This window comes from Delphinus delphis, chromosome 3 (assembly GCF_949987515.2).
Source record: "Delphinus delphis chromosome 3, mDelDel1.2, whole genome shotgun sequence".
Classification (NCBI taxonomy): domain Eukaryota; kingdom Metazoa; phylum Chordata; class Mammalia; order Artiodactyla; family Delphinidae; genus Delphinus; species Delphinus delphis.
The window spans coordinates 21,449,388-21,460,522 of NC_082685.1; the positions used below are offsets into that span (position 1 = coordinate 21,449,388).

Here is an 11,135-nt window from a genome sequence, read left to right on the forward strand (position 1 = left end):
ATAAATTTAAAATCCTGGGGAATTCCCTGGCAGTCCAGTGGTTAGGACTCCGCACTTTCACTGCCAAGGCCTTGGATTCAATCCCTCGTTGAGGAACTAAGATCCCACAAGCTGTGCAACGTGGCCAAAAAAAAAACCCACAAAAATGTACAATGGAGAAAAGATGGTCTCTTCAATAACTGGTGCTGGGAAAATTGGACAACTATATGTAAATATTAAATTAGGAAATTTTCTCATACCATATACAAAAATAAACTCAAAATGGATTAAAGACCTAAATGTAAGACAGGTAAACCATAAACCTCCTAGTAGAAAACATAGGCAGAACACTTTTTGACAAAAATTGTAGCAATATTTTTTTGATCTGCCTCCTAAATCAAAGGAAATAAAAGCAAAAACTAAAAAAAGGGACCTAATTAAACTTAAAAGCTTTTGTACAGCAAAGGAAAACATCGACAAAATGAAAAGACAACCTACCAAGTAGGAGAAAATATTTGCAAATGATGAAACTGACAAGGGCTCAATATCCAAAATACATAAACAGTTCATATAACTCAACATCAATAAAAACAAACAACCTGATTAAAAAATGGGCAGAAGATGTGAATAGATATTTTTCCAAAGAAGACATACAGATGGCCAACAGGCACATGAAAAGATGCTCGATGTTGAGCATCATCAGAGAAATGCAAATCAAAGCCACAATGAGATATCACCTCACACCTGTCAGAACGGCTATCATCAAAAAGAACAGAAATAACAAATACTGATGAGGATGTGGAGAAAAGGGAACCCTTGTACACTGTTGGTGAGAATGTAAATTGGTACAGCCACTATGAAAGCAACATGGAGGTTTCTCAAAAAATTAAAAATAGAACTACCATATGACCCAGCAATTTCACTCCCATGTATGTATCTGGAAAAAAATGAACACTAATTCAAAAACATAAATGCACCCCAATGTTCATAGCAGCATCATTTACAATTGCCTAGATATGGAAGCAACCTAAGTGTCCACCACACACACACATACATACAGTAGAATACTACTTAGCCATAAAAAAAGAATAAAAATTTGCCACTTGCAACAACATGGGTGGACCTAGAGGGTATTATACTAAGTGAAATAAGTCATACTGTATCATATCATTTATATGTAGAATCTAAAAAATAAAACTAACTAGTGAATATCACAAAAAAGAAACAGACACAGATATAGAGAACAAACTAGTGGTTACCAGTGGGAACAGGGAAGAAAGGGGCAAGACAGGGGTAGGGGATGAAGTACAAACTACTGGGTATAAAATAAATAAGCTAAAAAGATACATTGTACAACACAGGGAATATAGCCAACATTTTATAATAACTAGAAGCAGATTGTAACCTTTAAAGATTGTGAATCACTATGTTGTACACCTGAAACTTATATAATATTGTACAGCAACCATACCTCAATAAAAATAAATAAATAAAAATCCCACAGGTTTTACAATTAAGACATCTGGGCAGGCCCTGTGAGCGAGCACTGTTATAGGGTCCTTCCAGGTTGTACGGACAATACAAGAGATGGCCCCGGGTCAGGTAAGAACCAGGAATTGAAAGAGGGGCTGTGTGGCTGGAGCACAGGGACAGAGGGGAGAGGGGTGGGAGATGAGCCTGGAGAAGTAGGCTGGGGCCAGATCATGCTGGGCCCTGTAAGACATGGTGAGGATGGTTAGTTTTATTCTAAGAAAAACAGAATGTCCTTTCAGGGTTTTAAGCAGGGGAGTGACAGGGATTCATTTACTTTTCTTAAAGATCTTTCCAGCTGCTGTGTGCCAGTGGGCTGAAATGGTGGCAGCAGGGCTGGAGAGAAGAGGCGAGAGTAGAGATATATTTTGGAGGCCGGATATTTGGAATTCACATAATTTAATCTCCTTTTGCAGACAGGGAAACTGGGGCTCAAACTGATCCGCTAAGGATCTCACAGCTAGAAATGAGTGGGATTCAAACACAGTTCTCCAAGCTCAAGGCCCTCGTCTCTCCCATGCACAGAGGGAAGGGTGCAGCCCCACCTTCCGCCAGGACTCCAGCAGGAGAGGAAAAACCCAGTTCAGCTGTGGACTCAAAATCTTTAAAACATGCGCCCTCTTTGACCCAGTAATCTAACTAACCTAAAATAAAGAAACTTTTTGCAGAAAGTTGTTCATCACAAGCGATTATTTCTGACCTTGGAAAATGGAAGTAACCTAAACATGAAACACAAGCAAATGCTTAAGAAAAATGTGGCCGAGCCCTTGACAGAACGTGTGGCAGCCATTCAACACTGTGGTGATGAACAGTAAGAGCTGCCACGTAAGGAACAGCTACGATGTACCAGACCCTGGCCCGGGTGCTATGTAACACTCACAAGAGCACTTAAGGGTAAAAGCCATTATACCCACTTTACACATGGGGAAACTAAAGCTCAGAGAGGTGAAGAGCCTTGCTTGAGTTTACAGAGATGAGAAGCTGCAGAGCTGCGCCGGGCAATTCACTGCCCTTCCCTGAGCCTATTTCCTCATCTGTAGAATGGGAATGATACCTCCAATAAGTGATAAGTTGGGGGCGGAGGGGGGGAGGCGGCGAATGAGAATAGAATGTGCCAGCTCGGTGCCTGGCACACAGTAGGTGCTCAGCAAATGCAAATCCCTTCCTTGTGCATCTTGTGGGGCCATCTTCACTTTATGACTGCTACTCCCAGTGCGGTCACCACAGAAACCGCTGCCGTCTCTCCCCTGTGCCCATGATCCTGCCCATGCCCTGAGATTGAGTGTAGAGGTCAAGAACAGGGCAGGGCTGTGTGTGGATGACACCAAGGACTGTATTTCTGGGTCATCACCTGCAGTGGGACTCTAGCGAGTGCCCCTGGGGAAGCGGCTGTGAAAACTGTTGGCTTGCCAAAGTCTCCAAAGATGATAGCTGAGGACAGCCCACATGCTGGACAGCAGGGCTATGCTCAGCCAGGTTGGGAGGTGCAGATGGACCCGCTTCCTGGGAGGAATTAATAAGCCCTCAGGGGCTTCCCTGGTGGCGCAGTGGTTGAGAGTCCACCTACCGATGCAGGGGACGTGGGTTTGTGCCCCGGTCCGGGAAGATCCCGCATGCTGCGGAGCGTCTGGGCCTGTGAGCCGTAGCCGCTAGGCCTGCACGTCCGGAGCCTGTGCTCCGCAACGGGAGAGGTCACATCAGTGAAAGACCCACGTACCGCAAAAAAAAAAAAAAAGCCCTCAGTCCTCAGAATCACGTGTGCTGAGCCACAGTCCTCAGTGAGATGACGACTGTGCTGTGGGGATGGCGATGCCATGAGAGGTGCTGGCGCAATGGAGTTGGGGTTCAGAGAGAGCAGTTTGGTTAGGGGTAGGGATGGCAGAGGGCATGGAAGTGGTGATGGCAGTGGGGATGAGGTGGGGGTGGACACAACAGTGATGTTCGTGATGATGCGGGTGGGGATGCAGATGGAGTTGGTGGTGCTGATGGTTGTGGGGCGGAGATGATGATGGTGGTGGTGGGCTGATAGTGGAGATGCTGATGGAGCTGGGCTCCGGTGATGCTGATAGACTGCTGGCATCCACTGTGTGAGCAAAATCCGGGACACTTAACACTGGCGGGAGGCAGCTAGCCCTGGCACCCCCTTGGGGTGTGATCTTGGACCTAACACCCTCACCTCTTTTGCTCCCTCGCTTCCCCTCCTTTAGAGGTGAATCAGCAGCCATAGGACTATTGGACACTTAAGTGTGCGGCTTCAGGTATGCCAGCCGTGCTCCTCACCAAGTCAAAGTGCAGTAGGGAAGGGATCCAGTCCCCAGGGGAAGGGAGCAGGCTCGATGGCCAAGTGCTGTGGCTGGAACTTTGCACCCATTACCACTGATTCCTCAGCACATTGTGGCCCTGGATGGGAAGGGACACGACCCAATGAGTAATGGGATCAGAACTCAGAGCAGGATGTCTGTGCTCTCTCCTGCCAGGCTTCTGGTTTTCTCTTCCCCTTTGGCCAGACTCTCCCACAGGCCGTGCAGAGCCCCCAGGGTCGAGATGGGGGCAGAACAGCCTTAACCACAGGCTTCATTCTGCAGGGTCCCTGAGGCCTCCGCCTCCAGGCCCCCTTCCCCCACCCAGCTCTACCCATCACTCATCAAAGTTTCTTCTGACTGCCCCCTCCCATTCTCATGGGGCCTCAAGAAGCCTGTGACCCTTACTCAGAGCAGCATGATGACCTTTGATGTTCTGTGTGAGGCACACGGAGTCTTTTACCTGCGTCAAGCCCTCACCATCCCCCGGGGAAGGAAGAGAGGGCTGAGTCCCAGGGAAGCTCAGGCTCCTGTTCAACACACCATGCCCAGGGCAGAGCCTGGACGCCAACCTGCTGCCTCACGGTCCAGCGCTCTTTCTCACTGCCTCGCCCCAGCCCTGGGTTTCACGCAATCTTGCCTCCTCCTTGTCACAAAAACTTTTATAAATGCACACTAATTTGATCATAATGAGGCCAAAGTTCTACAGTCAGAGCATCCTCTGCATTCGGTCACCTGAGAAAAATGCACAGAGTCTGTGTGAGCTGGGGAAGGCTCAGGCTGAACCTGCCCCACCAGTGAGCCTGCCCACGTCACCAGGCTCGGCCACTCCCAAGCTCAAACCTCCGCCATGGCTCCCACTGGCTGCGGAAGCCACTTCCTGTCCCTCTGCTTGGCAAGCTAGGACCTCACAGCTGCTGGGTCTCTTCCCACACAAGCCGTTCTTCTCCTCCTGTGGCCCATGGGCATTGAATGCTCCTGTTCTCAGTACACAGCCTGTTTTCCTGCCTCCAGACATTTGCATATGTCCTCCCCTCTGCCCAGAACACCTTCCCTAGTCTTCTGCATATGTGCAAATTCTCTCTATCCTCCAAGGCCAGGTCAGGTGTGGAGCCGAATTCAGGCGTTGGTGGCCCCTCCACTGGCCCCTAAGCTCGTGGCACGCCAGCAGGGGCAAGGGACAGAGCGAGCACCAATGAACAAGAAGTGAATGGAGTAAAATAGATAACCAGCAAGGACCTAATGTATAGCACAGGGAACTATACTCAATATTTTGTAATAACCTATAAGGGAAAAAAATCTGAAAAAAGAATATATGTATAACTGAATTACTTTGCTGTACACCTGAAACTAACAACATTGAAAATACTATTAAATAGAAGAAGAAGAAGAAGAAGGAGAAGGAGAAGCAGAAGGAGAAGAAGAGAAGAGGAGGGGAGGGGGAGGGAGAGGGGGAGGAGAAGTGAATGGAGTTGCCCATGGATTATACTGGGGAAGGGACCTGACAGGGCCCAGGCCAGTCCCTTCCCCAGGGCTCCTTCGTGCCAGGCAGCCCTAGGCAGAGGCATGGGAGTGAAGGAGGCATGGCTTTCTCCAGGCCCCAGTCCCTGCACAGCTGAGCCCTGGGGCTCTGCTTTGCTCCTCTCTGACTCTCAGTTTGTCTCCTGAAAAATGAGACTACCTACATTCTAGAAATTACAGCTTCTTTTCCCCCAAGCCCCGTCCCCAAAGCTCTCTCTACACTTCCCCTTTCCCAGCCCTCAAAAAGTGCTTGGGAAAGGGTCAAAAAGGATGCAGAGGGCTTCCCTGGTGGCACAGTGGTTGAGAGTCCGCCTGCCGATGCAGGGGACACGGGTTCGTGCCCCGGTCCAGAAAGATCCCACATGCCGCGGAGCGGCTGGACCTGTGAGCCATGGCCGCTGAGCCTGCGCGTCCAGAGCCCGTGCTCCGCAACGGGAGAGGCCACAACAGTGAGAGGCCCACGTACCGCAAAACAAAAACAAAACAAAACAAAACAAAAGGATGCAGAGGTGAATTAGAGTGGCTCTGGCCCGCACCCCATGAGACATGCAGGCCCTTGGGCCTGTCCCTTTGGAAGGGGCTTGCCCACCCCCTGCGGCAGCCACAGCTCTCAACAGCCCACGGCTCCAAGACTTTCTAGAATTCGGAGGCACTGGGAGTGTGGACCCTAGGACTGCTCAGGGCCTCCAGGAGGGTCAGAGAGGGAGGTGGCCCTCCTCACCCATGGCGCCCCTGCAGGCAGGCTCAGCCACCAGCCACTCCACCACTTCCAACTGACTACAAACTCTCACTTCCGCTTTCTCGCCTTCTTGTTTACTTTTCACAGTTGTTTCCCAGCTGTAGGAATTATTATTCTGGGGTCCAGGTGAAGAAACTGAGGCTCAGAGAAGCTCAGAGAGGGATGGCCCAGAGGAAGGGGCAGAGTGTTAGACCCAGACTGGCTCCCAAGCCAGGAGCGCCTGGGCCAGCCTCCATCTGGGCTCCACTTGATGCCACCAGGGCCCTGGGGCCCCTCCAGTCCCATCCCCAGGCTGCTTCCCTGGTAAACAGACATGGAGTCAAATGATCCGGAGTTTGGATTGCCACATTTCACTTACCCCAGGCAAGGTCTTATCCTCCTGGCCTCAGTTTCCCCGCCCCCGCCACCCCCCACCCCCCGCCTGAGAATATGGTGTGGATAAGAACCAGAGTCCACACACTGGTCACAGCCTGTTTCCATAAGTTGGATCTCAGTGTCCCCAGGCCCCTGCTTTTGTGCCTGGTGCCCCAACCCAGCAGTCCCTGCCTCAGGGAAGAGGCCCAGGCCCGGCTCAGCTCTCAGCCAAGTCTCCACCTGGTACCCCAGGGCAAAGAGATGTGTCAGGGCCTGGGAATGTGCCAGAGCTGGGGGCCACCTGTAGTGAGTCCCAGCTAGACACTTCCTAGTCTGGGCCGAGGAGGCACCAGACTTCATTACTGACCACAGGCCAAATTGCTCTGGGGCTCTCCAGCGTCTTTCCTGCACTATTACCGTCCCCATTCTACAGATGAGGAAACTGAGGCCCAGAAGAGTTATGGAGCCCACCCAAAGTCAGGATGGAGCTGGGATCTGAACCCAAGCACCTGGAGTTGGAGCCCAGTCCTTTCTCTTTGAGCTCTGGAGCCCCTGGCTCAGCCACCCTCTCTTCCCCACTTCAGGCTTCCTGTGAAAGGGGCTGGGGCATGTGAATTCATTTTTCTAGGGCACCTGCCTCCCTCTGTCCTGAGAAGAAACCTCATTGGATCCAAATCGCCCAAGGCCTTAGAAGGAAGGGAGCCATCAGAACCTTGAGAATAGGTATTACTAGCCTCACGCTGCAAGAGACACTGAGGCCTTGCGGCCAGGCTGGGACCCACTCCAGGTCTGCTCAGTGCTTGCTCCCTCCTCCCAGCGCTCCCACCCAGCTGCGGGGGAGACCCCCAGAGCACGCCATGGCCCCAACCATCCCACTCGGTCCCTACCCCTGGCCAGGAGACCCCGCGCCCCTGCTGCAGAGGAGCTGTGCCCTCCCTACCTGTGCCCCGGAAGGGGCCCCGGAGGCAGATGATGGGCCCTGCAGCACAGGTGGGCACCTTCTGGGGCCTGCGGTGGTGCGGCCAGCAGACTTTGACACCACCTCCGCCTCTCCTGAGCAATCATTAACCCTGAGAGAGACCACACCTCCTGGGATGGGAAGGACTCCTCAGGAGGCCCGGAGCACAGATGAGGAGAGGGTAGGAGGGCAGGATCAAGGTGACAGTCCCTGTGCTCCCAGGCCTGGGGGCCTAGGTCACAGGAGCCAGGGTCTGGCAGAACTGAGCCCAGGTAATGTGGGAACCAGGCCCAGCCCTGGGGCAGGCGGCAGGCGAGGAAGGTGAGCCCTCCATCCCCTCCTTGCTACAAGAGTCTTCCGTGGCAGAGGACCTGTGTGGAAGGTGAGAAAGGCAATAGGTCAGGGAAGGGAACTAGTAAAATAGCGTAATAATCAAACACGAGGTCTTCACTGAGGAGTGAAGGCAACCTTGATTGTTCCCCTCCTTTGAGGCCCTCAGAGGGTATCTACCCCCCCACACCAGGAGCTCATCCACCCTCAGACTGGCTTTAAATATCTTCCCAGAACCCACGGCCTCCCAGCAGAGGCCGAACCCCCAACTCCTCCTCCAGTCTCAGGCCCAACCATCCCCATGTTGACACAGGAGAAAGGGGATCTCAAGTTCTTGGGGCTGGGAGGCCTGGGGAAGTCACCGCCCCTCTCTGAGCCATGCTGTCTGTGTCTGGACCATGGGGCGCTGGGTCCTCCCACACCAGGGGCAAGTGAGGGTGGCCAGGGAGACACCCAGCCCAGGATGGGCACTCAGTGAGGCCTCGAACAACCAAAAGAGATTGTGAGATGCAAATACACTCTCAGCTCCAGGGAAGTCCTAGGGGAGGATGTCCTTGTGCCTCCTGAGTGGAGTTGGAATCAGCATTTACTGAGCACCTACGGTGTGCTTTACATCATGGTCTCTCTGATGTCTGACATTGCCCAGGAGAGGCAGGTTCCATTCTAACCATGCCTACGCTACAGAGAAGTGTCATGGGGCTCAGAGAGGGGAAGTGGCCGTAAGCCAGGAACCAACTCTGACCGCAGCACCAAGGCCCTGCAATGAGGAAAGAGTCCTCCTCGCTCACCTCAGCCCTCCCCATTTCTCCTCACCCAGTGGGGCCTCCTCCACACTTACCCCTGCCCACCCCCCGTTCTGGCCACCTAGCAGCTCTCCTCGCTTCCCTGGTAACAACACCCAGTTTTCCTTTGGGAAACTTCTTCACCCCTCCTTCTCCTTACCCCATGGGGTGCATGTGATGAGGCCTGACCAGTCCGGCACAGCAACCCCCTGGCCAGAGCTGTTGGCTTGAGTTTGGGCATGTGACCAAAGCTGGGTCAGTTAGAACCAGTGGGACTCAAATAAAGGACTTTTGTTGGAACTGCTGAGAATGAGAACCTCGTTGCTCCCCGCTGGGATGTCCAAGCTGTGAGAAAGCGACTTCCAACAGCTGTCTGTCTTACTACCATGAGGGAAAGATCTACAGAGAAATAATCCAAGACTGAGTAAAGCAGAGCTGAGAAATGGAGACACGTGGACTTCTGAAGACTTTGTGTGAGCCCCTAGATGTAGCCATGCCTGAAGCCATCACCACCAGACTCTTCCATTATTGAAACAATACTTTCTTTTTTTTTGCTAGGTCTGGTTGAATTAGTCTGTCCTGACTACAATGCCCCTCAGGCAGGAAGTTCCCCATCCCTATACCGCCCCACCCAGATGCTAAGGATGGGGCACAGAGTTAGGGTAAGAGAGGCCAGAGTTTGAACTTGGCTTGGCCATCTCCCTGTTAAGCCTCCTGGAGTCCCCACTTCTCCCTGTAGCATGATATTGGACATCTTCATTCATAACTTAGAGAAAATAATATTCCTTACTTCACAGGATTCTTGTGAGGATAAAACCAGATCACTGAGATACTGTTCCTGGCATGGGGACTGGTACATAGCAAGGACCCCACCCACCAATTGTTTGAGCTCCCAGGGCATTGAATCCATGGCTTGCTCAGGACACATGCCCACTGTCTTTCCATCATCCTGGGTGGCCCTCTCCTCATGGCAGGTGCCACATCTGACTTACACTCAATAGATATGTATCAGGTAGTCACAATATGCCAGGCACTTTAAAAGAATGTTTGTTTCCTAAACCTCCAATTTTAAAACAGATTATCAAAATATATATGCTGCATGTATACCCGTGTTCATAGCAGCGTTATTCACAATAGCTAAAATGTGGAAGCAACCCAAATGTCCACTGACAGATGGATGAGCAAAATGTGGTCTATACGCACAATGGAATATTAGTCAACCTTAAAAAGGAAGGGAATTTTGACACATGCTACAAATGCTATAAATGAACCTCGTTATGCTAAGTGAAACAAGCCAGTCATAAAAAGACAAAAATTGATTCCACTTATGGGAGCTACTTAGAGTAGTCAAAATTATAGATAGAAAGGAAAATGGTAGTTACCAGGGGCTGGGGGAGGGAGGAATGGGGAGTAATTGTTTAATGGATACAGGCTTTCAGTTTTGCAAGATGAAATAAGTTCTGGAGACAGATGGCAGAGATGTTTCCACAGCAATATGAGTGTACTTAATACCACTGAACTGTACATTTGAAAATGGTTAAGATGGTAAACTTTATGTTATATATTTTACCACAATTTTTAAAAATTGGAAAAATTATGTGCTACAACAAGCTTAAAAAGTGAAGAAACCTGGATGAAAGGAAAACAAATGAGAAAAATGAGGAAAATTTAGACCTGAGTAGAGTCCATGAAATATTTAAATATTTACCTTGAAGTTCTGGATAAATGTCAGAGATAGGCCATGAATTGGGTTCTGAGCTTCCCAGCAGGCAAGGCAAAGAGGGAAACAGGATCTGGGATCCATTAAGTTCAGCATCCATGCAACAGAGACCGGGGGTGGGAGAGAGAGAGAGGAATCGTGAACCAGGATCTGGGAGCTATGGTGCAATTCCTAATACCTAAGATGTGTTTCCTCTTGTGTGTCTCCAAGGAAAGGATGCTGCAGGAGGTTGGATGGCACTTGACACGGCTATTATAACGTAGCTGTCAAGAGATCAGGTTCAGAGTCAGGGCTGGGTTCAATTGTAGTGAGGCAAGTTACAGAATCTCTCTAAGCCTCAATTTCCTCATCTGTAAATTATGGGTTATGTATGAAACCTACCTCAGAAGGTGGTGGTAAGGAAGAAATGAATTCATGCACTTAAAGTCCCGAGCACAGTGACTAACAGAGTGAAGGCTCATGGAATATTAGCTTTGTAGTGGTGTGGTGGGATCATTGGTGGCTTAATTGGTAGGCGGAGAGGTAGGCAACACTGCCCAAAGCTCCAGGCTCCAGGCCCACCGCAGACCAAGGGAGCTAGCCTAGTCTCTCTGCCCAGGACCAAGTAGGGCAGATCCCAACCTAAGGCCCTGCTATCCCTCCCTGCTCTGACCGCTGGGGCCAACAGCTCTGGATCACTGCTCCGACCCCCACAGGGCATGCCCTGGCCTGCCCAGACCTTTGGCCAGTGTGTGGATGAGCCGGGTATGGCCAGATGGTGCCATAACCATCTCAAGGGGCACCTGTCTGCCTGCCACAAGGTGGCCTGAAAAGCTCACTGGGCTCTGGGCTGTGATGATCCAGGTCTGAGTCACAGATCCAGACCCAGAGTCAGTTTTGGGTACTGGTAGACAGCCAGGCACACAGTAGGGCTAAGAGGCCA

The 11,135-nt window shown here is 50.9% G+C and overlaps 1 protein-coding gene across 1 annotated transcript in view; it reads right to left on the reverse strand.

Annotated features, from left to right (window-relative positions):
- The window catches only part of CDHR2 (cadherin related family member 2), a 37,132-nt gene extending 29,691 nt beyond the window's left edge, over positions 1-7,441 (reverse strand). The window contains exon 1 of the mRNA XM_060008332.2: positions 7,364-7,441. The gene's annotated coding sequence lies outside the window, so the exon portion shown is untranslated. The remainder of the gene's footprint in view (positions 1-7,363) is intronic.
- Positions 7,442-11,135: the final 3,694 nt, after the last annotated feature.